This window comes from Capra hircus, chromosome 19 (genome assembly GCF_001704415.2).
Source record: "Capra hircus breed San Clemente chromosome 19, ASM170441v1, whole genome shotgun sequence".
Classification (NCBI taxonomy): domain Eukaryota; kingdom Metazoa; phylum Chordata; class Mammalia; order Artiodactyla; family Bovidae; genus Capra; species Capra hircus.
In genome coordinates this window covers 57,832,028-57,855,293 of record NC_030826.1, presented here as the reverse complement: position 1 = coordinate 57,855,293, position 23,266 = coordinate 57,832,028, and the positions used below count along the sequence as shown (strand labels likewise).

The 23,266-nt window shown below is 54.6% G+C and overlaps 1 long non-coding RNA gene across 2 annotated transcripts in view; it reads right to left on the bottom strand.

Moving 5' to 3' along the window:
• Window positions 1-23,266, bottom strand: part of LOC106503297 — a 153,597-nt gene that overhangs the window by 5,639 nt on the left and 124,692 nt on the right. Inside the window, exons 1-2 of one of the 2 annotated variants that reach the window (XR_001919639.1) lie at window positions 20,198-20,604; window positions 13,995-14,085 (exon numbers count right to left, since the gene is read on the bottom strand). This is a non-coding gene — a long non-coding RNA (uncharacterized LOC106503297). Of the gene's footprint in view, window positions 1-13,994; window positions 14,086-20,197; window positions 20,605-23,266 lie in introns of those variants that run through there. The other variant, XR_001296937.2, reaches the window with a different exon arrangement.

Sequence of the window (23,266 nt, the reverse complement as noted above, 5' to 3'; positions counted from 1 at the left end):
GAGGGAAGAAGGGGTGGGAGACAGAGGAGCAGGGGACAAGAGAGGCTCACAGCTACAGGATGAACAACAGGTCCCACCCGTGTCAGGATGGGAAGATGGGTGACAGGCGTGCGTCGGGCTCTCTTAGCAGGGCCCCCAACCTGCAGGATCTGATGCCTGATGGTCTGAGGCGGAGCTGATGCAACAATAAGAGAAATAAAGCGCATAATGAAGGCAATGTGTCTGAATCATCCCCAAACCATCCACCCACCCAACCTGGGTCCATGGAGAAACTGTCTTCCAGGAAACCGGCCCCTGATGCCAAAACCACTGTCCTACAGGAGAGGCGAACTCCCTGTGGGTCTTTAAGAGGCAAAGGCTCAGGGGGATGGAGCCTCCCAGCTCCTGCCCTTCCCCTTCCCCGGGATTCTTCCAGTCCACTTAATGCACCTGCTTGGAACAAAGTGGAGAAATCCAGTTGCCCCGCACCAGGGCTATCAAAGAGGAAAGGAGCTCAGGGGCCTGGTCTGTCCCCAGGGACACTGAACAGGTTCCTGGGCAAAGAATCTAGGGCTTTGGGGCTCCCCCTGGCCATTCCCAAGGCTTCCACATTCCCTTCCTACATCCCGCCCTTCCCCACAAAGTCGGAATGCATCTCACTCTTAACTAGAGCAACTGAACTGAACTGAACTAGAACCTCTGGGTTCCCTCCAGCCTATAAACCTCGTGTGCTAATGTCCCGACTCTTGCAAATTCGTTGAGAAATAAGCTTTAGGAAGCTTCCAGATGCTCCGCTTGTAGGGCGGTATTTCTCTGCCTCTGTCTCCAGGGGTCCAGTCACGAGGTCAGCAGCCTGCCTCCCCAGGTGAAATCTGAGGGCCAAGAGGCACTGCCCGGGTGTGGGCGGGGAGACACCCTTTCCCGCAGGACCACACTCAACCACTGTGTTCATCAACTCCACCCTTGCAAAGACATGACCTCCTACACCCTGTGCGTTCTTCCACCATCCCCATGCCCCGTTTCTTTCACTCTTCCAGGTGAGCCCTGCATCCCTGGAGTGTTCATGCAGTGCAAACACCTTGGAGCGACAACAGAGAGGCAAGTCTGCAACTCCCAAACGAGTAAGCTTTGTCCTCTGTGAGCATCCACCACACCTCTCCCTTAAAATTCTCATCAGACAGCCCCTGCAACGGAGCCCAGGACCCATCAACACGGGGTGGCTCTTCCATGTGAGATGCTAAGTCAACACCGGCAGAGATGTCTTAGGAGCCGGACCGGCCAAAAGAACAAGGGAATGGCATTCGTGACCTGTCAAGGCCCCCTCGGAGCTGGTGGCCTCTGATCTCTAGGAAGCTAACTGCCAACGAGCAGCCTTGTACACACACAGCCACGCACACACCCTTCCCCACACGCACACCCCGAGGGATTCTTTGCACAAGGTGACGCGGTGTCCCTTTGATGCTTGCCGGATGTGTTCCCATTGGGCAGAAACCAGACCTCAATAAAACCGGGCATTATCAAGAGGCCGCTGGTGGGTGATTGCGCCCGCCTGTTATCTCCGTGGCCCTGGGTGGGGCGCTCTGTGGTTCTCCACGGAAAAGCATTAACTTCTAGGTGGATCAAAGACCCTTCCGAACTGGCCGACCCAGATCTCTTGTTTATCCGAAGGGATTGTTCCCCAAGATGGACTTTAAGATGACTGGGACCCCAGTCCCAGACTCCTCTGTCCTCTGCTTATCTGTCCCTCGGGGGCCGCCTAACGGCCAATCACAAGGGCCTTCTGCTCTCTCGCTTTTCCAGGTGGCCCATTTAACAACAGAGAGTAGGGGACTGGGCCCCGGAGTGTCCTGGCCCTGATGCAAGCTGGGGACCCGGGGGCAGAGAGACACCTACTTGGGGGGAATCTCTCCATGAATCACTCCAGGGAGGGGGTGTTCCAGAGAGCAGGGTGTTTACTACACTCTTCCCTCAGGAGGGAGAGACTGACGGGTCCTAGATGGACAGTTCCCCACACTTGGCCCCTGAAGTCCCTGTTTGGACTCCGCTGTCTGCCCTGATGTTGAAGTGCCCATGATCCACCTGTGGGAGGACCCAGAGGGACCTCTGAGCCAGTCTGGCTCTGGATCACCCATCAGCCTGGAGAGGAAGAGCACGTGCGCTTCAGGGCAGCCAGGTGTGGTGGCCTGGGTGCCTCCCCACCCTTCCTCGGCTCCACGCAGGTCTGGCAGCTGCACGGTGCGGCCAGGCTATTCTTCTTTCCGTGCACAGCACCCGGCTCGGTGTGCAGCCCTGACAAGGCACACGGACGAACAGAGCAGGGAACTAACAAGTGAGCCGCCTGCAGCTCAGTGGCAGGCCTGCGCACTAAGTCGCTTCAGTCGCATCCGACTGTTTTGCGACCCCCCTCCACCCCGTGAACTGCAGCCCGCCAGGCTCCCCTGTCCATGGGGATTCTCCAGGCAAGAATACTGGAGTGGGTTGCCATGCCTGTCCATGGGGATTCTCCAGGCAAGAATACTGGAGTGGGTTGCCACGCCCTCCTCGAGGGGATCTTCCCGACCCGGAGATTGAACGCTGCGTCTCTTACGTCTCCTGTGGAGGCAGGCGGGTTCTTCACCACTACTGCCACCTGGGAAGCCTCGGTCCCGCCGACAGGGAGGACTCCAGGAAGCACATGGCCCTGGAGATGCTTCACTTAATGATGCGGAGTCAGATCAAGGTTCACCTTCAGAGTCCCAGGCAGGCCACCTCCATCCTCTAAAGCCCACCTGCAAAGCAGGAGTTTCACTCAGACCGCCTCCCCGGTAGGGGTGCTAGGAGGACTGAGGCTCAAAAAGTAGCGTTTGTCTTCATTACTATATTTCCCTATAGCATTGTCTTTATGAAGGAATCTAGGGGACTTCTCTGCTGGTCCAGTGGCTAGGACTCTGTAGTCCCAACGCAGGGGGCCCGGGTTGGATCCCTGGTTGGGGAACTAGATCCCACACACGGCAACTACAGATCCTGCAGCCACAACGGAGATTCAGGGCAGTGAAATAAATATTAAAAAAAAAAATAAAATCCAGGTAGCATGTTTTCAAGGGTGGAAGAAGAGGCGCGTGCCTTGGTTATATCCCTGGTGTGGACCAGACATGAGAGGCGTCTGAAATGCCAGCTTGATCTTCCATCACTGCTTTTCTCCTCCTTTTTTAAATCAATGAAGTCGTTTCTGGCATCGAGAGGAACCCTTACCTCTTTCCATGTTCCCTCATCTGCCCCTAAAAGCCTGAGGACACCATGTACAGGGAGTTGGTGAGCGAGCCAGGGGTCACGAGCCGGTGATAACAGCTGTTTCCAGGGGAGCCCTGCCGTGAAGATGGCCACGGACAGTCCAGGGGCTGCACGCTTGATCCCAGCCCAGCTGAGGCCACCGGGGACCCCAGCGTTGCCATTGTTTAATCGTGAAATGTACAGACACTTGATGGCTCAGTGGTAAAGAATCTGCCTGCAGAGCAGGAGACACAGGAGGCTTGGGATCGATCCCTGGGTCGGGAAGATCCCCTGGAGAAGGAGACGGCAACCCACTCCAAGATGCTTGCCTGGAGAATCCCATGGACAGAGGGGCCTAGCGGGCTATAGTCCATGGACTCACAGAGAGTCGGACAGGACTGGGCACGCATGCATGGACGGATGAATGTACAGACACCCTCTGCCTTTAGCTTGCACGTCTTTCCACTGCGCTTCCAAGGCTTTTCCCGTGTATGCTGTCTTCCTCAAACCCCTGGTTTGTCTGCCTCTGTCTCGTTCCCGTTAGAGACACCGCAGCCTGGAGAGCCAACCCAAGCGGCATGGCTGTCCGCAGACTCTGCCTGGTGTGCCCCAGCCCCGGCCCAGCCCGCACGGCGTGTGATGCGGGCGCTGAGGGGATAGGAAGCGGGGTCTCAGCACCCCACGGCCACGGCAGGCCGAGGCTGCCACCCAAGCCTGCAGCTGGGCTCCAGGAGAGGCTGGGAGGTCAGGCCGCAGGCTCACAGGACAGGCCACCCACACGGCGCAGCCCGGCCGCTGGCTGTCCCCAGGGCCAGCCCTGCTCTGGCCTTTGGCCCTGCCTCGGAACAGTCCACCACGTGGCCTCCCTCGGGGAGGACGAGAGGACGAAGGGCTGAAACCAGGGGCGAGGAAGAGCCCCACCTCCCTCCACGCGCCAGAGACCCTTCCTGCGCAGAGGGTGGGGGCGGCATGTCCCCCCAGCGCCAAGTCTGAGGGCACTGGGCCTGCAATGAGCTGGGGTCTCCCTCTCCTAAAACCCAGATGTGTTTCCAGGGTTTGATGGAACCTGAAAGAACCCGAACCTTCTTCGGTTACTTCACACTTTTCTAATTAAAGACGCAAACTGGATTTTCATGTTTGCAGAGAGAGTTTTGACCGCGAGTGTAGGCAGCAGAGCGAAACAGGAAGGATCTCTTCTCTCTTTTTTTCCTCTCTCTCTCTTCCCTCTAAAAGTACAGGGACACAGGGGTTGGGGGGGGGGGTGCGGCGGGGGAGGGGAGCAAACAGGATCTTGGCAGCCTGGCCTCCAAGCGCCCCTGGAGCCGGCCTGCGTTCTGTTGGAAGCATTTCTCTTTTCTTCGCTCCCAGAGACACCAGTCCTCATCCCTGTCAGCTGGGCAGGGGTGGGGATGGAGGGGAGCTGGGTGAGGCTCTGGGAAAAGAGAAGAAATGGGCAAAGCCCAGATCCTCTGGCTTAACTGCCCAGAAAAGAGCCCGAACGCCGCGTCTGGGTGGAAGGCAACCCTCCCAGGTTCCTTGGCACAGTGGGACTCGCCGGAATCCAGAGACCTGGCTGGCAAAACAAGGGTGGACAGTGGAGCCGGCGGAGGGGGAGCGGTCTGGGCGGGAGGGGGGGAGGTCTCAGTGAATCACATAAATTAGAGACAGAAGGGATGTCAGGCCACCTTCACTTCCTTCCTCTCCTAATGGGAATTATCTCATTAGCCCTGAGCTTCCTAGAGGCTAACTTTAAGTGATTCCTGTACCGGGGGCTTTCAATCCACAGCCACACCACCCAACCCCCTACTCAGTGCCCCCTGTTCCCCATCAGATCTGCCTCCAGAAGGGCTCTTAAAGGGACAGCCGTCAAAAGACACCAGTTCAACCTATTTAACTCTGAATGCTTTGCTCCAAACATTTCATCCGATGTTAAGTTTTGCCCTTTCAACCTTTCCTTCCACTTACAGGAATTTATTATAAGAAAACGGTCATGGAGGGACTGCCCTGGGGGCCCAGTGGTTAATTAAGACTGGGCCTTCCCAGCGCAGGGAGTGCGGCTTCAACCCCTGGTAGGGGAGCTGTGATTCTACACGCCTCGTGGCCAGAAAACGAGAACCTCAAGCAACAACAGTGACACTGTGACAAGCTCAATAAAGACTTTAAAAACGAGCCACTTATGAAAATCTTACTGAAATATGATAACAACAGCCATGGACACAGTTTCGTTGCGCTGTTAGTCGCTCAGTCGTGTCCGAGTCTTTGTGACCCCGTGGACTGTGGCCCGCCAGGCTCCTCTGTCCATGGGATTCTCCAGGCAAGAATCCTGGAGTGGGGGGCCATGCCCTCCTCCAGGGGATCTCCCAGAACCAGGGACTGAACCCGAGTCTCCTGCACTACTGGTGGATTCTTCCCCATCTGAGCCACCAGGGAAGCCCCAGGGACATGGTACCAGGTCAATAATGACACATCTTATGCCCCCCTCCCCCCGAAGACAGACATATGGGAATCTCTGGGACCTATAAACGCTACCGTACGTGGCAAAGGAGCCTCTGCAAATGGGATTAAGCGACAGATGTTAAAAAGGGGAGATGGCCTTGGACTACCCCGGTGAGCGCTAAACAAAATCACAGGTATCCTCACAGGGGAGGAGCAGAGGAGCATTTGGCTCCAGACGGGAAGACACAACAGGATCGCAGAGGTGAGGGTGGGGTGATGCGGCTGCCGCTCCAGGTGGGCCCACAGCCTCCAAAAGCTGCGAGAGGCCGGGACCATTCCTGCCCCCCACCCTCCACCCCTCCCTGCCCCTGGAGCCTCTGCAAGGAGCCAGCTTTGATGACAACAACCCGAGATTTTAGCCCCTGAGACTCATTTCAGACTTCTGGCCTCCAGAACTGCAAGAGAATAAATGTGTGTATTGAAAACAAACAAACAAACACCAAGTTGATGGTAATTTGTTACAGCAGACCCAGGAAACTAGTACAGATATAAATAAAGTTATTGCTACCAGGATTGTAGGGTGGTATGAGAGTTAAGGATGGTTCGATCCCTTTCTAGGAATGAAGATGGAGGAACTGGAGACAGTTTAGCAGAGAGAGGTCAGACAGTCAGAGAATCTGTATGCAGGTCAGGAAGCAACAGTTAGAACTGCACATGGAACAATAGACTGGTTCCAAATAGGAAAAGGAATACGTCAAGGCTGTATATTGTCACCCTGCTTATTTAACTTATATACAGAGTACATCATGAGAAACGCTGGGCTGGAGGAAGCACAAGCTGGAATCAAGATTGCCAGGAGAAATATCAATAACCTCAGATATGCAGATGACACCACCCTTACTGCAGAAAGCAAAGAGGAACTAAAGAGCCTCTTGATGAAAGTGAAAGAGGAGAGTGAAAAAGTTGGCTTAAAGCTCAACTTTTCAGAAAACTAAGATCATGGCATCGGGTCCCATCACTTCATGGCAAACAGATGGGGAAACAAGGGAAACAGTGAGAGACTTTATTTTCAGTTCAGTTCAGTCGTTCAGTTGTGTCCGACTCTCTGCGACCCCATGAATCGCAGCAAGCCAGGCCTCCCTGTCCATCACCAACTCACTGCAGATGGTGACTAAAGACATGAAATTAAAAGACGCTTACTCCTTGGAAGAAAAGTTATGACCAACCTAGATAGCATATTAAAAAGCAGAGACATTACTATGCCAGCAAAGGTCCATCTAGTCAAAGCTACGATTTTTCCAATAGTCATGTATGGATGTGAGAGTTGGACTACAAGGAAAGCTGAGTGCTGAAGAATTGATGCTTTTGAACTGTGGTGTTGGAGAAGACTCTTGAGAGTCCCTTAGCCTGCAAGAAGAGCTAACCAGTCCATCCTAAAGGAAATCAACCCTGAATATTCATTGGAAGGACTGATACTGAAGCTGAAACTCCAATACTTTGCCACCTGATGCGAAGAACTGACTTACTGAAAAAGACTCTGATGCTGGGAAAGATTGAAGGTGGGAGGAGAAGGGGACGACAGAGGATGAGCTGGTTGGATGGCATCACCCACTCAATGGACATGAGTCTGAGTAAAGTTTGGGAGTTGGTGATGGACAAGGAGGCCTGGCATGCTACAGCCCATGGGGTCGCAAAGAGTCGGACACAACTGAGCGACTGAACTGAACTTATTGGTAATTTGTTACAGCAGACCCAGGAAACTAGTACAGATATAAATAAAGTTATTGCTACCAGGATTTGCTTATTGCCCTATCAGGAGTGCCCTCTTCAATCTCAACAGTCCTCCTTTCAGTGAACGCATGAAACACGATAAAGCAACACACACTAAGAATTAGATGATCTGCGTATTCAACAGCTGTTTGCCAAGCACCCCAATGGTACACTGAACACAGTCTGATAATCCTATGCTCCTCTCTCTTCTTTGCTGATAAACCAGAACGGCTCATGTGGCACCAAAAGTCAGCACCCCAATGCCTATGTGTCCTGAGAAGGGGACTCAGGGCCACCAGACTTTCTAAACGTGCAGTCGGAAGGTCTCTCAAGGAAAACCTAAGCGATAAGGCTCTGGGATCCCTGTTTGCTCCTGCCCTGCCCACCGAGAAAGGCAGAGAAGGCGGGGGAGCCTTCTGCAGCAGCCAAGGGCAGGCTGGCTGTTGCAGCTGGAGCCCAGACAAAGCGCGTCCACCAGGCGGTGACTGATGCTCAGCTGCGGGAGAGGCCCCAAGGGCTCCTAAGTCACAGGTGGGTGCCTGTAAGTCACCTTCCCGGGGGAGCTCTGGCCTCAGGCCCTGCCTCACCGCGAATCACCGTTGAGCACCCCAGTGTCTCAACCCCACGCTGGGTGGCCCTCGCCCCACCCACCCCACCCCCTGGAGCCTGTCCCATTCTTGGTGATCTCAGCTGGCCTCACACAAACCCTGTCAAGGAGGCAGGACAGGTGTTAGGATCCCCACTTCCCAGACGGGGAAACTCTGCTGGAGCCGCTGTGTGACTCGCTCAGGGCCACCCAGGGAGAACAAGCCCCAGGGCTCTGTCCTCAGCCCACGGCGACGGTGGCCCCAGCCTCCCTGTGCTGCCCACCAGGACTCTGGGGCTTTAGTCACTCAGTGGTGTCCGACTCTCTGTGACCCCACAGACTGCAGCCCGCCAGGCTCCTCTGTCTATGGGATTCTCCAGGCAAGAACACTGGAGTGGGTTGCCATTTCCTCCTCCAGGGGGATCTTCCCGACCCAGGGATGGAACCTGTGTGGACTACATCGGCAGGCGGGTTCTTTACCGCACCACCACCTGGAAAGCCCAGGGCTTTACACGAGTGGTGCCAGATAGCAAGGGGATGGCTCCTCTGCCTGGGCACTGCTGCTTTTTTGGACGCTGGGAGCCCAACTCACTGAAGTTCCCACCTCTTCCCAGTCCATCAACGTCCGTCCTCCTGCTTGAGGGCGGGAGGGAGGGGCACTGCCTTTGGGGGCGGTGGGGGGAGGCAGGTATGGCTTGTGCCCAGGCAGTGCTGACCCTAGGAGCGTGACACACACTCTCGGGGCCTGGGAGGAGAAGCTGTGTGCTGGTACTTTTCCGAGCACGGAGGAGAGAGAGGATAGAGCGGAGCTGATCTGAACGCCCTGCTGCCTCGCTCGACTCACAAGCCTGGGTACTCCCACGAGCTCCGGAAGCACCCTCTGTTTCCCTAAGCTGTGCCCAGCAGCCTCTTCCGGGGTGGGCTGCCGCAGAGCAGAACACAGCAAGAAGAGTCCCCCTCTTCTGGGGTCACAGGGCAGCCGGGTCTGAGGTCACGGCCCCAGATCAGGGGGCGTCCCGGGAGATGGCAGAGGTCCTCCTCCGTGGGGCCCCTGGACGACATCGCCCACAGCACCCGCAGCCATGCCCAGCAGGCTTGACCGAGCCTGGCAACCAGATCTCCGGAGGCGGCAGCCGCGGGCGGGGTGGGGAGGGCCCCACAGGATGCCTGGATTCGGGCTGATCTCCTGGCCATGGTTTCCCCTCACCCCTCCTCATCCTCCGTGGAATCTGTACCTCGAGGGGCCCCTAAGGAGAAGCTCTAGGACTAAGAGGTCCATGGCCTCTTCTGCACGCAGGGTCAGGCGGGCAAGGAACCTGAAGCAGGGAGCGGACAGCGTGGGAGCCGTGTGCAGTCAGGCGGCCCACGGCAGGTTCCCATGGCACCCTGACTGGCAGCGTGAATAGCTAACCTCGCCCCAGACAGGTGCTGGCGGCCTGGCCTTAGGAGTGCTCGCTCAAGGCCCAGAGTGATTCACTTCCCCTCTGTCGTCTCCGGCAGAGTGAGTCAGCGGAGCTTCGCACCAGCTCTCCCACCTCGGCCGAGGAACACGCATGCCGGTCTCTCTGCACCACCTGTTTCCCAGGTCTTCGGGGCCCCCTGCAGCCTCAGGGCAGACAGCATCCCTGGTACCCAGCCTCCAGCCCTCCGGCTCCCCGCCCCACGCCCGGGACAGCTCAGGGAGTCGTGACTGCGACCCACCAAGAGTCTGGAGGGAGAGCCCAACAGGTGTGCATCCAGGCCCGAGGACGGGTGAGCTGGTGCCACCTTTGACCTTTAACAGCCCTCTGCGACCTTCCCAGCCCTCTTTGGAGACAGACTAGAGGTGGAAAATTCCAGAATTGATGAACCAAAGGGCAAAACCGTGAGGCGACTTCAGCTTCCCTCTGGGGAGTCACAGGGACCGACAGTATGAAACCGAGTCCCATGGATGATGACATGCTTCCTACTTCCTACATTGGGGGGAGGCAGCGCTGGCCCCCGAGGCCACGATTCTGGAGGCAGGCTCCTGTGCTGGCTCTGGAGTAAACCTTTTAGGAAGAATTGCCCGGAAAGACATCCGATAACACTCACCGGGGAAAAGAAAGTCATACATCTCTGGGTCACCTTTCTGTCCCCACTCGTGTATGGTCTCTCCCGCAAAATAATTTTTTTTTTGTAATTAAAAAGACAAAGTTAAAGAGGGAAAGGGAAAAATATGAAAATAAAACACAACAGTTTAAAAAAAAAGAAAAGAAAAACCTCACTGAAATCGTTTGGGGATTTACATTTTTTTTTTCATTCTCAAAAAGTCCCTCCCACTACCTGGTTTCTAAAACAGACGGTAAACAGAGATGACATCAAATTGGACAGCGACTGGCTCTCCCGGCCAGGGGCTGTCCACAGGTGCGAGGCTGACAGATTGAGCAAAGATGACACCATTGCTATCCTTAGAAGATGAGAAGCACAGAGGAGGAGCAAGGAGAGGAGAGGCTGAGCTCTGGGTGCGGGGGGGGGGAACCCGACACCCTGCCTGCTGCTGGCCTTCTGGGCGAACTCGTCTGTCTAGATGGGGGGGCCCCCCGAAGTGGGGCTCCCTGTTGGGGAGTTTTGTTTACCCCTCACTTCTCAGGCATGGTTAGCTGAATCACCCGCCAAGGGCTCCGAGAGCTCGGGCTGCACGCTGTCTGCACTCCATGGAGCACTCCGGACTTTCCAAACTGCATCTTGAGATCCACTGGTTGCTGCCTCGGCTTTGGCTTGACCCCTGAAGGGGGCGAGGTGCTTTCCCCGCCACACACACGTCCCGCACATCGCAGCTGCGTCCCTGGCCCCAAGCCAACCGAGGCCAGAGGGGAGGGGACAGACTCCACCCCTGGCGGCTGGCTCAGGGGACCGCATGAGTCATGAGGCCTGGCCGGTGACCGCGATGTCCTGGGGTGAAGTGGGAGGCCTGGGGGATGCAGCCCGAGGCAGGGGCCAGAGCCAAGGTGACTCAGACTGGGCCCCCGCGGGGAAGTTCCGTCGCAGCGTCCTCTGGATGGCTCCTGTCCTCCTGGGTGAGGTCATCCCCAGGGCTGCTCAGAACTGGGACTCACGCGGTTCTCTGGGAGCACCTGGCTTCCCTCTCAATCACAGTTACGGCAGGAATGATCATTTTAGCATCCACACCTCTCCGCTACCTGCCACACACACACATGACGGATGGACCCAGGCAAAGAGCCTGTCCTTCCCCTGGGGCGTCAGATTTTTCATCTGTAAAAACAGGCCTTCCTCCTGATGATCTCACGCAGGAGCCTCTGGGGCTCAGAGGCGGTGAACAGCCTGCTCACTGAGAGGGAGTCTGCTGAATCCATGAGGGTGGGTGATACTCTAATAGTACTGTTCGTGACTGCTGCTCCATGGACCCAGCCACTGTGCCATCTGCCTTCATCTCCCTTGGCCACTGGGTCTGGAAGTAAAGGAGTCCAAGGTGACGGGTGAGAAAGTGTCTCCAGGGACTCCCCTGGTGGCCCAGTGGTTAAGAATCTGCCTGCCCAGGAAGAGGGACAGGGGTTCGATCGCTGGTCCAGGAAGATTACACGTGCCGTGGAGCAGCTAAGCCCACGCGCCTCCAGGACTGGAGTCTGGGAGCCCTGGACCCGAGCTCTGCAGCAAGAGAAGCTGCCAGGATGAGAAGGCCCTGCGTGGCAGCTAGGGAAGAGCCCCGGCTCATGGCAGCTAGAGCAGTGAAGACTCAGCACAGCCAGAAGAAAAGAGTAATAGCAGCTGCGCTGTGCGGGCTCAGTAGTTGCAGCCCATGGGCTCAGCTGCTCTGCACCACGGGGAATGTTCCCGGACCAGTGATGGAAGCCACTTCGCCCACACTGGCAGGCGGACGCACACCCACTGTTCCCCCAGAGACGTCCTATGCCTGCGTTTTTGGGTTCCCTTCCCATTCAGGTCCCCAGAGAGCACCGACCACAGGTCCCTGAGCTCCACGGGAGGCTCTCGTTAGTTACCTATCTTATCCATAGTATCAGTAGTGCGTGTACTGACGGAGGTCAATCCCAGTCCTGTGATTTCTTCCGTTTCCTTTATTTCTCCTCCGTAACTACTAGTCTCTGCTGCCCAGCCTGCAGCCTGCCCGAGTGACCCCCAGGGCCCCCCCTTGCAGGGATGAGGGGGAGCGTCTATCCCCCATGCGAAGTCCCAACCCCAACGTGAGGGCCTCTGCTGAGTGAGGAGGGCACATCTGTTGAGACTGAGCCCCTGGGGGCAGGCTTCGGCTTCTGCCGTAGCTCCCAGTGCCCTCGGGGCACCGCCCCCAGGCTCCCTCTGGCCTGGGTCCCCAGCCCTGGGCACTCAGCCCCGCCTGCAGCGGCAGTCCTGTCCGCAGACCCCAGGCCGACCCCTGCTTTGGCCTTGACAGAGCTGCTGCCCGCAGACAGCTCTTCCTGCCTCAGCTCCCCCAAGTGTGTGCTTAGACGTCAGCTTCTCAGTGAGGCGTCTGCCCTATTCAAGGCCTCGCCAGCCCTCCCCTCCCCGCCCAGCAGCACAGAATGGCCCCTAATTCTGTTTCTTCCTGCAAAACCATCACCTTCTCCTGTACCAGATAATCTACTTATTGATTACACCTGCTGCTTCTTCTGCCCCTCCCCTGCCCTGCCCTGGAAGGCAAGCTTTGTGGGAGCAGGGTGTTCTCCGCCTAGAACAGCGCTACCACACAGCAGACACCCAACAAGGATCTGTTCGATGAGTCAATGAGTGAATGAATGAATGAGGGCGTCACTGCCATCAGAACAGGGCAGAGAGGCTGTGCCTCTCATAGAATGAACTGGCATTCAGGCCGGCACGGGGGGAGGTCACCCAGAGCAGGGAAGGGAGAGAGCTGGCTCAGGCGGAGAGTTCTGTTCTCAAAGGCCATGCCCACAGTTCACCTGGAAATCCCCTGGAGTCACTCATTAACCCTGCCCGCCCCCACCACCCACACACAGCCTGCCAGTCACCCGAGCCCAGACAGCAGCTAAAGCACAGTTTAAGCCACGGACTCTCCATCCCAGGCCCACTCTCCCGCAGGGTAATCCACACCATGGTCTGAGCGCCCTGTCTGAGCAGATCCTACCACGAGCAGCAACAAAGAGGGTAGGATACACGAGACACCAGAGTCCATGCAAACAAGCCCCACCGCACCCTCACCGGTCCTCCAGGCCCCAGCGGGGCAGGCAAGGCGGCCTGGTGAAGTCCTGGAAGCAAGGCAATGTGCCAGCTGTGGGGACCTCCGCAGGCACGGGGTCCTCTGGGCGAGGCACACAGACGGGCACCTGGGGAGAGGGTGGGGGGGCACAGAGGCGGGGGTGGCAACAGTTCGGTCTTGGAGTGCCTGTGCGTGCTGAGTCACTCCACTTGTGTCCACCTCTTGCAACCCCATGGACTGTAGCCCGCCAGGCTCCTCTGCCCATGGGACTCTCCAGGCAAGAATCCTGGAGTGGGCTGCCAGGCCCTCCTCCAGGGGATCTTCCCAACCCAGGGATCGAACACACGTCTCTTAATCTCCTGCATTGGCAGGCAGGTTCTTTACCACTAGCGCCACCTGGGAAGCGGGTGACTGGGACAATTCACTGTCACTCGGAATAGGAAGAGAGCGCAGCGCACGGAGCCGGCTCTGGCTTCAAATCCTGGCTCCCCTGCTAAGTAACTGGGCAGCCTGGGCAAAAGGTGGGGATCTCAGTTTCCTCCCCTACAGGCTGGGTACAGCGCAACTGATCGGCTTGGCTTGTAAGAGGTGAGAGGGCGTTCGTCTCAGTAAAAGCCGTGGCAGTGGAGTCTGGCCTGAGTCAATCGTGACGACTGTTAGAATTTATCAGCCTGAGTCTCGGGACCTTCTCTGACGGCTCCTGCTTGCCAGTCACCACTCAGGGCTGGTACCCAGGTGCGTAGGGATACCCAGGCAACCAGATATGACATAGAAGGAGAAGAACCCCAAAGCCCGAGGAGCTTCAGGGCGCGGCCATACCTTGATTTCAGGGTGCAGCTCGCCTTTTATCTTGTCCTGCTTTCTTGGTTCGAAGCATCTATTCAGGTCAGCCACAGCCCTCTGATTTCACCTGGAAAAAGAAAGGGAGATTTATACCAGGGAACAGGACATGCAACTTCAAGCTTCAGATGCGTGCCAGGCAGCCTCCCAGGGACACAGGGGCTTCTAGGGACTCAATAAAGAATAAGACTGTGCGGAATCAGAACGAAGGGAGAAATCCATTTCCAATCCATCATGTATGTGGCAAACTGAAGAAAGCCTTCAAAAGAAATATAGGTTATCAGCATGATAAACCAGACCGGGAATAAACTGAGACACGATGGGTGTGACACGGTAGAGCCAGTTTTCAAATTATGACGAAATTTATTTCTTCATTTAAATTTATTTATTTTTAATCGGAGGATCATTGCTTTACACTCTTGTGTTGGTTTCCGCCACACATCAACACGACCCAGCCACAGGTACACATACGTCCCCTCCTTCCCGAACCTCCCTCAGACCTCGAACCACCCCATCCCACCCCATCAGGCTGTCACAGAGCACCAGGTTTTAAATCCACAGTTGACCTTTTCTACAAAGATAATCCGTGGCCACAGTCCTGAGTTGGGGAGCCTTTTGCTCAAAGATTCCTATGATGCTGTTTCTGAATTTTCACATGTTCCCGTCTTATGGTATGCTTGGATTCACTGAATGAGATAACACACAAGGGACACCTAGCCCTGTGCCCGGCCCCTAACGTGCACTCAGTAAATATTAGCTATGCTTTTACTAATTTTACTCCTTTGTGGGTTTCTAGAGAGCAAGGCTATTCCGCACCATCCACAGAATTCCTGAGCAAATGGGCACAGTTATCAGCGTAGTTGCTGTTGCTGCAAAAAAATAGATATTTAATCTTTGAACTCGACCCCTGTTCAACTTACTTCAGAAATCAGGAAGAGTAGTATTTCAAAAGGTGTTTAAAAACAACTCCATTCTCAGCTTCCCCATCATTAGGCTCAAAGAAATCAGTGGAGATCCTTAGGCTGGCAAATGAAATGGAGAGAAGAAAGAAAGAAGGTGGCGGGGGGAGGGGGAAATACCATCAGATTTGAAACAGAAAACCTGTAACCTTTGCTCACAAGAGAAAGCGTTGTTTGGGTGGCGTCTTGCTCCTCGCTGGATGCACACACATCACAGTGGGGCTGGATCATTCATTGTTTCTGGAGTTTCCAAGGTCAAGGGCGGAGCCAGTTCTCTGCAGCCACCAGATCAGGGTCCCTACGTGTTCCAGCACCCCTCCCCCAATCCTGGGGACACATGTTTGTTGGCTGGGCTTCCTCTCCACACCCAGGAACTCATCTCAGGACCAACTTCCCAGGCAGTGCAAGTGGTAAAGAACCTCCCTGCCAATGCAGGAGACGCAAGAGATGTGAGGTCGATCCTTGGGTTCGGAAGATCCCTTGCGGAAGGAAATGGTGATCCCGCAAACGGTAACCCTCTCCAGTATTCCTGCCTGGAAACCTCGTAGACAGAGGGGCTTGGGGGCTACGGTCAGCGGGGTTGCAACCCACACATGCCAGAAAACTCATTGAAAAGAAGCAAGCAAATCAGCAAGATGGGGCTTCCAAGGTGGCTCACTGGTAATGAATTCCCCTCCAAGGCAGGAGCTACAAGAGATGAAGGTTTGAACCCTGGGTCAGGAAGATCCCCTGGAGGAGGAAATGGCAACCCACTCCAGTACTCTTGCCCGTAGAAGCCCATGGCCAGAGGAGCCTGGTGGGCCACCGTCCATGGGGTCCCGAAGAGTCAGACACGACTGAGCGACTAGCGCAGCACACAACAGCAAGATCCTCTCCAGCCCCAGCCCCCGGGTCCGGAACGGATCCCTGTCCCTGTTATCACTTCATGCAAAGCCACCCTGACGCTTTCAGCTTATTAGGTGGGAAGCATTTGATACACCCACCAAGCCCAAACCTGGGCGAGTGGAAATGAATCCAACTGGCCTTCCAGGGGAGACGGGAAATGTCACACAAGTGGACCTAAACTTACCCTGCCCCCGTGACATCTCAGCCCAGCCAGGAGCAGACAGTGGGGAAGAGGGGAAGGGGGACCTCGGGGAGGGGGTCTTCTTGAAATCCTACGGTGAAATGAGGAGGGGACTGAGGGTCCCCAGACATGACCGCTCACTGAAATCACCATTCCCCGACCCCAGGCAGCTGGCAAATCACACTGCAACCTGGCTCCCATCCCCAGTGGTTCTGATGGGTCCCAATTAAGGTCCTGGCACTGGGTTTTTTTAAAAAGGGGTTTTGAAGTTCCCAGGAATCTACCTAAGACCAACACACCCGCTGAGCACAAGCTCAGGTCTCATGACACTTTTAGGTGGGGGTTGCAATTTCTTTTTAAAATCAGAAGGAGCTTTGACAATAATATTAATGCCTAGAAAACAATGAATCAAGCCTGGGTTATAGTCACCCTTTTATGAAGGCATAAAATATCATTATTTGATTGACTTTTACAAGTAGGAAGGAGCCTCCAAAGATAATTCTTGTGACCTAAGGTCACAAGAATCTTAATCCAGACCTGAATTTACTTATTTCCTTCCAATTGCCCAACCTGCCAGTCTTTTTTTCCTCCAGATTTAAACAAGTTCTCTGACTGAGGGGTCAGTTTGCTAACTTTGACTCTGTTGCAAGCATCAGATGGAGAAGGCGATGGCCCCCCACTCCAGTACTCTTGCCTGGAAAATCCCATGGATGGAGAAGCCTGGTAGGCTGCAGCCCATGGGGTTACTAAGAGTCGGACATGACTGAGCGACTTCACTTTCACTCTCATGCATTGGAGAAGGAAATGGCAACCCACTCCAGTGTTCTTGCCTGGAGACTCCCAGGGACGGGGGAGCCTGGTGGGCTGCCGTCTATGGGGTCGCACAGAGTCGGACACGACTGAAGCAACTTAGCAGCAGCAGCAGCAAGCATCAGAACCCTACTTTCAAATAGACTTAGAGCAAAAACAACAACACAGGAGATGGAACTTTTTGGTACACTAAGAAGTCCAGCTGTGTTTGGCTTTAGGCAGTCAACTTGCCAGGCTTCCCTGAGACCCTCTGTTGAATCCCCCCTGACCCCCACCCCAGCCCGAGGACTCTCCTGCAAATGCTGCTCATGAACTGGCCCCCCGACTCTGTTGGTCCCATCCCAGGTACACTGGGCTTGATTCTCAGCGAATAGATACCCCAGCAGCCACCTCTGCTCCTCCTTGTGTGGAAGCAACACCGCCTGGCAGGGCAGAGCAGCACCTCTGAGGTTTAAGCACTCACCCTCAGGGTGAGATTTCCCTTACTGGGGTGGGAGTCGGGGGTGATTCAACAGAGGGTCTCAGGGAAGCCTGGCAAGTTGACTGCCTAAAGCAGGGCAGAGCAGCACCTCTGAGGTTCAAGCACTCACCCTCAGCCTGAGATTTCCCTTACACCTCTAGGGTGTAAGCACCAAGCATCCACCCCACCTGGGCCCAGAGAAGACAGTTATACCATCCGATCTGGCAGATTCATACCATGAACTTGAGGGTTAGATCCACAGGAAAAATTAATCTCGATCTTTACTGGGATTTGTCTCCAGGTTAGGATGAAAGTTTCCTTATTTATTTCTTTTAATTTTCTTGCTAGTCTTCCCTCGTGGCTCAGATGGTAAAGAATTCACCTGCAGTGCAGGAGACCCAGGTTTGATCCCTCGGTCGGGAAGACCCCCTGGAGGAGGAAATGGCAACCCACTCCAGTATTCTTGCCTGGGAAATCCCATGGACAGAGGAGCCTGGTGGGCTACAGTCCATGGGGCCGCAAAAGAGTCGGACGTGAGTGAGTGACTAACACTTTCACTTTCATTTATTTCTTTTAATTTTCTTGCTGCAAGGTGGGGGGTGGTGGGGTGGGGTGGGGTGGAAAGTCCTTTCTCTGCCTGCTTTCCCTAGTACGCCTCTTAGACACCATCGTTACGGTATTTCTATTTGAGGACATAAAATAGGATGGTGCTGGTCTCCATTTCACAGGCTGCTCATTGGTACTAAATTAAACCATGTGTTCAAATGCCCAGCCTATTTCCTGGCCTGCAGTAAGTAGTAATAAATAAGTGCTAGCTGTTACTACTATTGTAAAAAAAAAAATTACAGAATTGCATAGGTTAAGAAAAAAAATCTGGAAAAAGAAAGCAAAGGTTACCAGCTGTCATCTCGAAGTAAGTAAGTTGATGGGTGATTTGTGTTCTCATGTTTGCGGGTCTAAAATGAACAGGCTTTGTTTGGTAGAGAAACAAAATGCCATGGTATTTAAAAACTAATAAACGCGCAAGGGATATTCACCGTCTTGAACCAGAAATAAAACTATCCATGCCATTAAAAACAAAAAAAGAGTCAAGACAGAATTTGCAGAATGGCCTGTGAAATAAAAAATGGATTGGAAATTGGGGGTCGGCGGCTGCCAGCTTGATCCAAAGTTTGGGGCTCGAGGTGCAATTTGGCAAGGGCACCCTTGGGACCCACACGGCCAGGGGGAGCCCAGAAGTCAGACAGGCCTGGACAGCCAGGGCCTCCGGGTGATCTTAGAAGCAGCCTGAGATTTCCCTGAAGGATATGGTCAGCGCTGGCCTGGTCTGTGTACCTGACCAAGAGTCCTCGCCCTGCTGACAGGCTGCAGCCCCAGGGCTCAGCAGACCTGCTCTGTGGCATTTTCCAAATACCTGCGCTGTCACAGACAGAGGGCTCTCTGACGGCATCAGGGTTTCATTTCAGGACCTACCACCGCCCAGAGGCTGCTACCCAACCCCAGGCTGCACAGAGCCCAGTCTCCACGATGCAGCTTGCAGGGGCCGATCTGGAAGCAAGAGTCCTCCTTCCCTCCGCGCGCCTGGACAAAAGGGAGTGGATGTGGGCCTGAGGCCTGGGATCCTTGTGGACCCCGGTTGGCACCCAGGTCCAGCCAGTTGAATTGCCACCCTTTCCCTTCCTCCTTAAAGATTCCCTGAAACCCTGCACCTAACCTTTTCCCCTAAGCCCAGCGTGCCAGCTACCTACAGGGCAGGCTGGTCACCGATTGGCAAATCATCTCAAATTCTCAAGGACGAATGGGACCTCTTCCATCCCCCTCAGCCAGGCTCCCTTGGGGAGCTCCTCACTTCAGTGAATTCACCTTAACTCTCCCCATCACCCAGATGCACAGCCCTGCCCTAAACCAGTGAAGTTGCTGAGTAGTGTCCGACTCTTTGCGATCCCATGGACTGTAGCCTACCAAGCTCCTCCATCCACGGAATTTTCCAGGCAAGAGTATTGGAGTGGATTGCCATTTCCTTCTCCAGGGGATCTTCCCAACTCAGGGATGGAACCCAGGTTTCCCACATTGCAGGCAGATGCTTTACCGTCTGAGCCACCTGCCCTAACGCTGAGTTACTTACTCCACCTCCAGTCGGCTCCTCTGCTAAGGTTGTTCACAGTCCGTCTTTTGTTATCTCCCCCATGGCCATGATAACCTCAGGTCCCAAATGTTCCCACAATAACAATGTCATTTATGGGCAATTGTGTCCCTGCCCTTCACACGTGATATTCCCTCCTCTGGATCCCTTCTCACCTCATTCACTATCCTTCACCTCGTTCACTATCCCTGGTTCTAGTTCCGGGCTGGGAAGCTCCAAAGCTCTTTGGTGCCTCAGGGTCTTTGCACCTGCTGTTTCCTTAGCGGAACCACTTCCCTTAACTTCCTAAGTCTGTGCTGCTCAGACAGCACATTCTCCAGGAGCACATTCTCCACGACGGCCTTATTACACGGCCACCCAAGTATACAACTCGGCTGCGTCCTTCACGGCACACTTACCCTCGCTGGAAATGACTGTGCTTGTTTATTTCACTTCAGTTGTGTCCCTGCCACCAGACCCTGGAGTGCAGAGAGCCTGTCTGTCTTGTTCTCCGTTGTATGAACAGCACACACCGTATGATACGTACGATATGGCTATCATATCTTTTTGTTGAATAAATGAATGAATATTAGTATCCCTCTACGAAAGATAAGGTAATTGACGTACAGAAAGATTTAACACTTGCCCAAGGTCAGGTGGCTATAAGTAGTTGAGTCAACATTCACACCCAGCTCCTCCGGCTCCAGGGGTGAAGCAGGAGGCAACCTGTTACTCTGCCTTCCACAGTTGCGATAATCCGCCTACCTGAGCGCCTTGACTTCAGACTTTCGTTTTCCAGTCCACTCTACAAAACTCTCCAGTTTATCATCCTAAAATGCCAGTGAGCTCAGTCAGACTCCGCCCCGCCGCCGGCAGTGGTTTCTATCGCCTTCTATCGCGGAGACCTAGAATCGGAGGCCATCTGCATGCGGGTCCTCTTCTCTCTCCAGCCTTGCCACAGGACTGCTCTGCAGGCAGCTTAGCTAATCTTCGCTGCCCCACCTGCAACACCTCCCCTGCGCTGCCTCTCCCCAAACCTTCTGTCGAAGCGCAGTCCAAGTCTCCCCTGACCTTCCGGGTGTCAGCGATGGCTCACATTGGAGCCACAGGATTCCTGCCTGTGCCCCCGAGTGTGTGTGAATTAGTCCTTCAGTCCTGTCTGACTCTCTGCGACCCCATGGACTGTAGCCCACCAGGTTCCTCTGTCCATGGAATTCTCCAAGCAAGAATACGGGAGTGGATCGCCATTCCCTTCTCCAGGGGATCTTTCCGACCCAGGGATCGAACCCGAGTCTCATGCCTCCCACATCGGCAGGCGGGTTCTTTACCACTAGCGCCACTTGAGAAGGCCACGTACACCCTGAGAAAACCATAGTTCAAACAGACACATGTGCCCCAGTGTTCACTGCAGCCAGGACACGGAAGCCACCTAGACGGTCATCGACAGACGAGTGAATAAAGAAGTCGTGGCACATACGTTCACGGGGACACTACTCGGCCTTTAGAAGGAGAAAGTTTGAGTCAGCTGAAGCAAGGTGGATGAACACAGAGCCTGTTATACAGAGTGAAGTAGGTGAGAAGAAGAAAAGCAAATATCATATATTAACGCATATATACAGAGCCTAGCCAAATGGGGCGGATGAATCTGTCTGCAGGGCAGGATTACAGATGCAGACACACAGGGTGGACCTGTGGACACAGCGGCGGAAGGAAAAGGTATGATGAGAGAGAGAGGAGCCCTGGGATGCGCCTGTTACCGTGTGTGAAGTAGAGAGCTGGTGGGAAGCTGCTCACAGCACACGGCGTTCAACCCGGTGCTGCGACGACCCTGGGGGTAGGGTGGGGGCGGGGCAGGAGGGGGGCTCAGGGGGCAGGGGACATACGTGTACTTACGGCTGGCTCACAGGGTCATACAGCAGAAACCAGCACAACATTGTAAGGCAACTATCTTCCAATTTAAAATATATTTTAAAAAATAACTGGAAGTGTTTCCAGCTTTCTCTTTTAAAATCGCATCTTTGCCTGGAGGGACACCTTCCGAACATGGCGTGTACCCACCAGTGACAACACAGAGCTGCAGCATCGGCGGGCAGGAATTAAGAAGCTACCGCGGCCCCATGCGCACCCAGCCTGCTAAGGACTGACCCGCAAAGGTGTGCGAGGCCCGGGTCCCCCACCCTCCCGCCCAGCCTTGGCCCCCGTGTGTCAGTTTCACCATGTCTGAATGGAAAACAAAATGCTCAACTCAAAAACATTTTTCCAAATATATTTTAAGGAAAAAATGAGATCACAGAAAAGCAGAGAGGTAAGTTTAAATGGTGTGACCCCAAGCAACATTTTTTTTTAAAAAAGAATCCCCTTGAGAGGATTGCTCACCAGATTGGGGGTGGGCATATCTCGGGAGACCTGAGTCCCAGAGACCACCTGGGCAGCGGCAGCAACGCTTAGACTTACAAGAAACATCCAGTGACGCCCCGTAAGCCCACACCCTGACTGCAAACGGGCCCACACAGGCCCCGAGGTCCCTGAGGTTTGCGAAAGCGGCTGACAGCCCCCTTGCCAGCCAGGTCAACATTGCACCTCTGCCAGAGATACCAAATTTTCCTTCAACCACCCCAAACCCAGCTCGCCGAGCTATGAATAGTTATTAACGTTAACTTGAGGCGTTAATTAAAAAATGTTCAGCCAGGCACATTCTCATACTTTTAAAAAGTCATTTGGGCAATTGCCTTTCCATGCCGCAAACTTTCCAAACGACCGACAGGTTGACATTTCACGGTGCTGTTTGTTTAAATTAAAAAAAAAAAAATAGGGAAAGAGTCAGTTCCCCGGTTCACTTTTCAGGTACCTTGATTTACTGATGGGCAAATCCCAACTTAAGAGCTATGCTTTGTGGTTGGGGGGACAAAGAAGCCCCCACCTCCCAGGGTTGGTGTCTGGGCTGGTCAGGATGGAAGTGGCCAAAGGACCTGATTCCGCTTTCTCTCTGTCTTCCCCTCCCCAACGCCCAGCCATCAGCTTCTTTTGTTGCTTTTTCAGTAAACTTGAGAGTCAGGGGGCCGCGGGGAAGATCCTTCATGGCTCTTCAAATTCTTTCTTAAAGCAGCAGCTCCCATCATCAGCTGGGACCATGCGAGTTTGAATCTCACCTCTGTCACATACAACTCGGACTTTGTCTGGATCTCAGTTTCCTCATTTGTCAGCAGTCGGTACAATAATATTAACAGCACTGCCCTCCAAGGCTGTTGGAAGGGTAAGTGAATTAACGTTGGTAAAGCACTTCCGACAGTGTCCGGGACATAGAAGACGTTACTACGTGTGATCATTTAAATGCCTTCCCGCCTCGCAAACAAACTTGGATCCAGGGCCCCCTTGTTAAGCACAAGCAGAGCTGGACCTGTCCCGGCTGGCCGGAGCAGGGAGGCTGGGTCACCCAGCACCCTGCTTCTTGGGGAGGCCCGAGGTCCTTCCAAGGCCCAGCCGAGCCCCGGAAACACGGCTCATTCTGGCAGCTGAAGGCGCTCGTCCTCCCATGTGACACACAGAAGCCTGCCCCTGTCAGGGAGTGAGTGCTCTCTCCTGGGCTGGACTGAGCACCGCAGGGTCCACCCCCCCAGGGCCCCGGTGGGTCCCAGGCAGGCAGACGATAGCCAGAGTGCACCCTCACCCCCCAGCCCTCCTCAGGACCACGCCGTGACCAGCCAGCCTGGTGGACGCTGGACACCAATAGCAGCTACCACACACTCCTGCAGAGAAGGAGAGGCTTTCTTTTTTTAAATATAAATTTATTTATTTTAATTGGAGGCTAATTACCTTACAATATTGTGGTGGTTT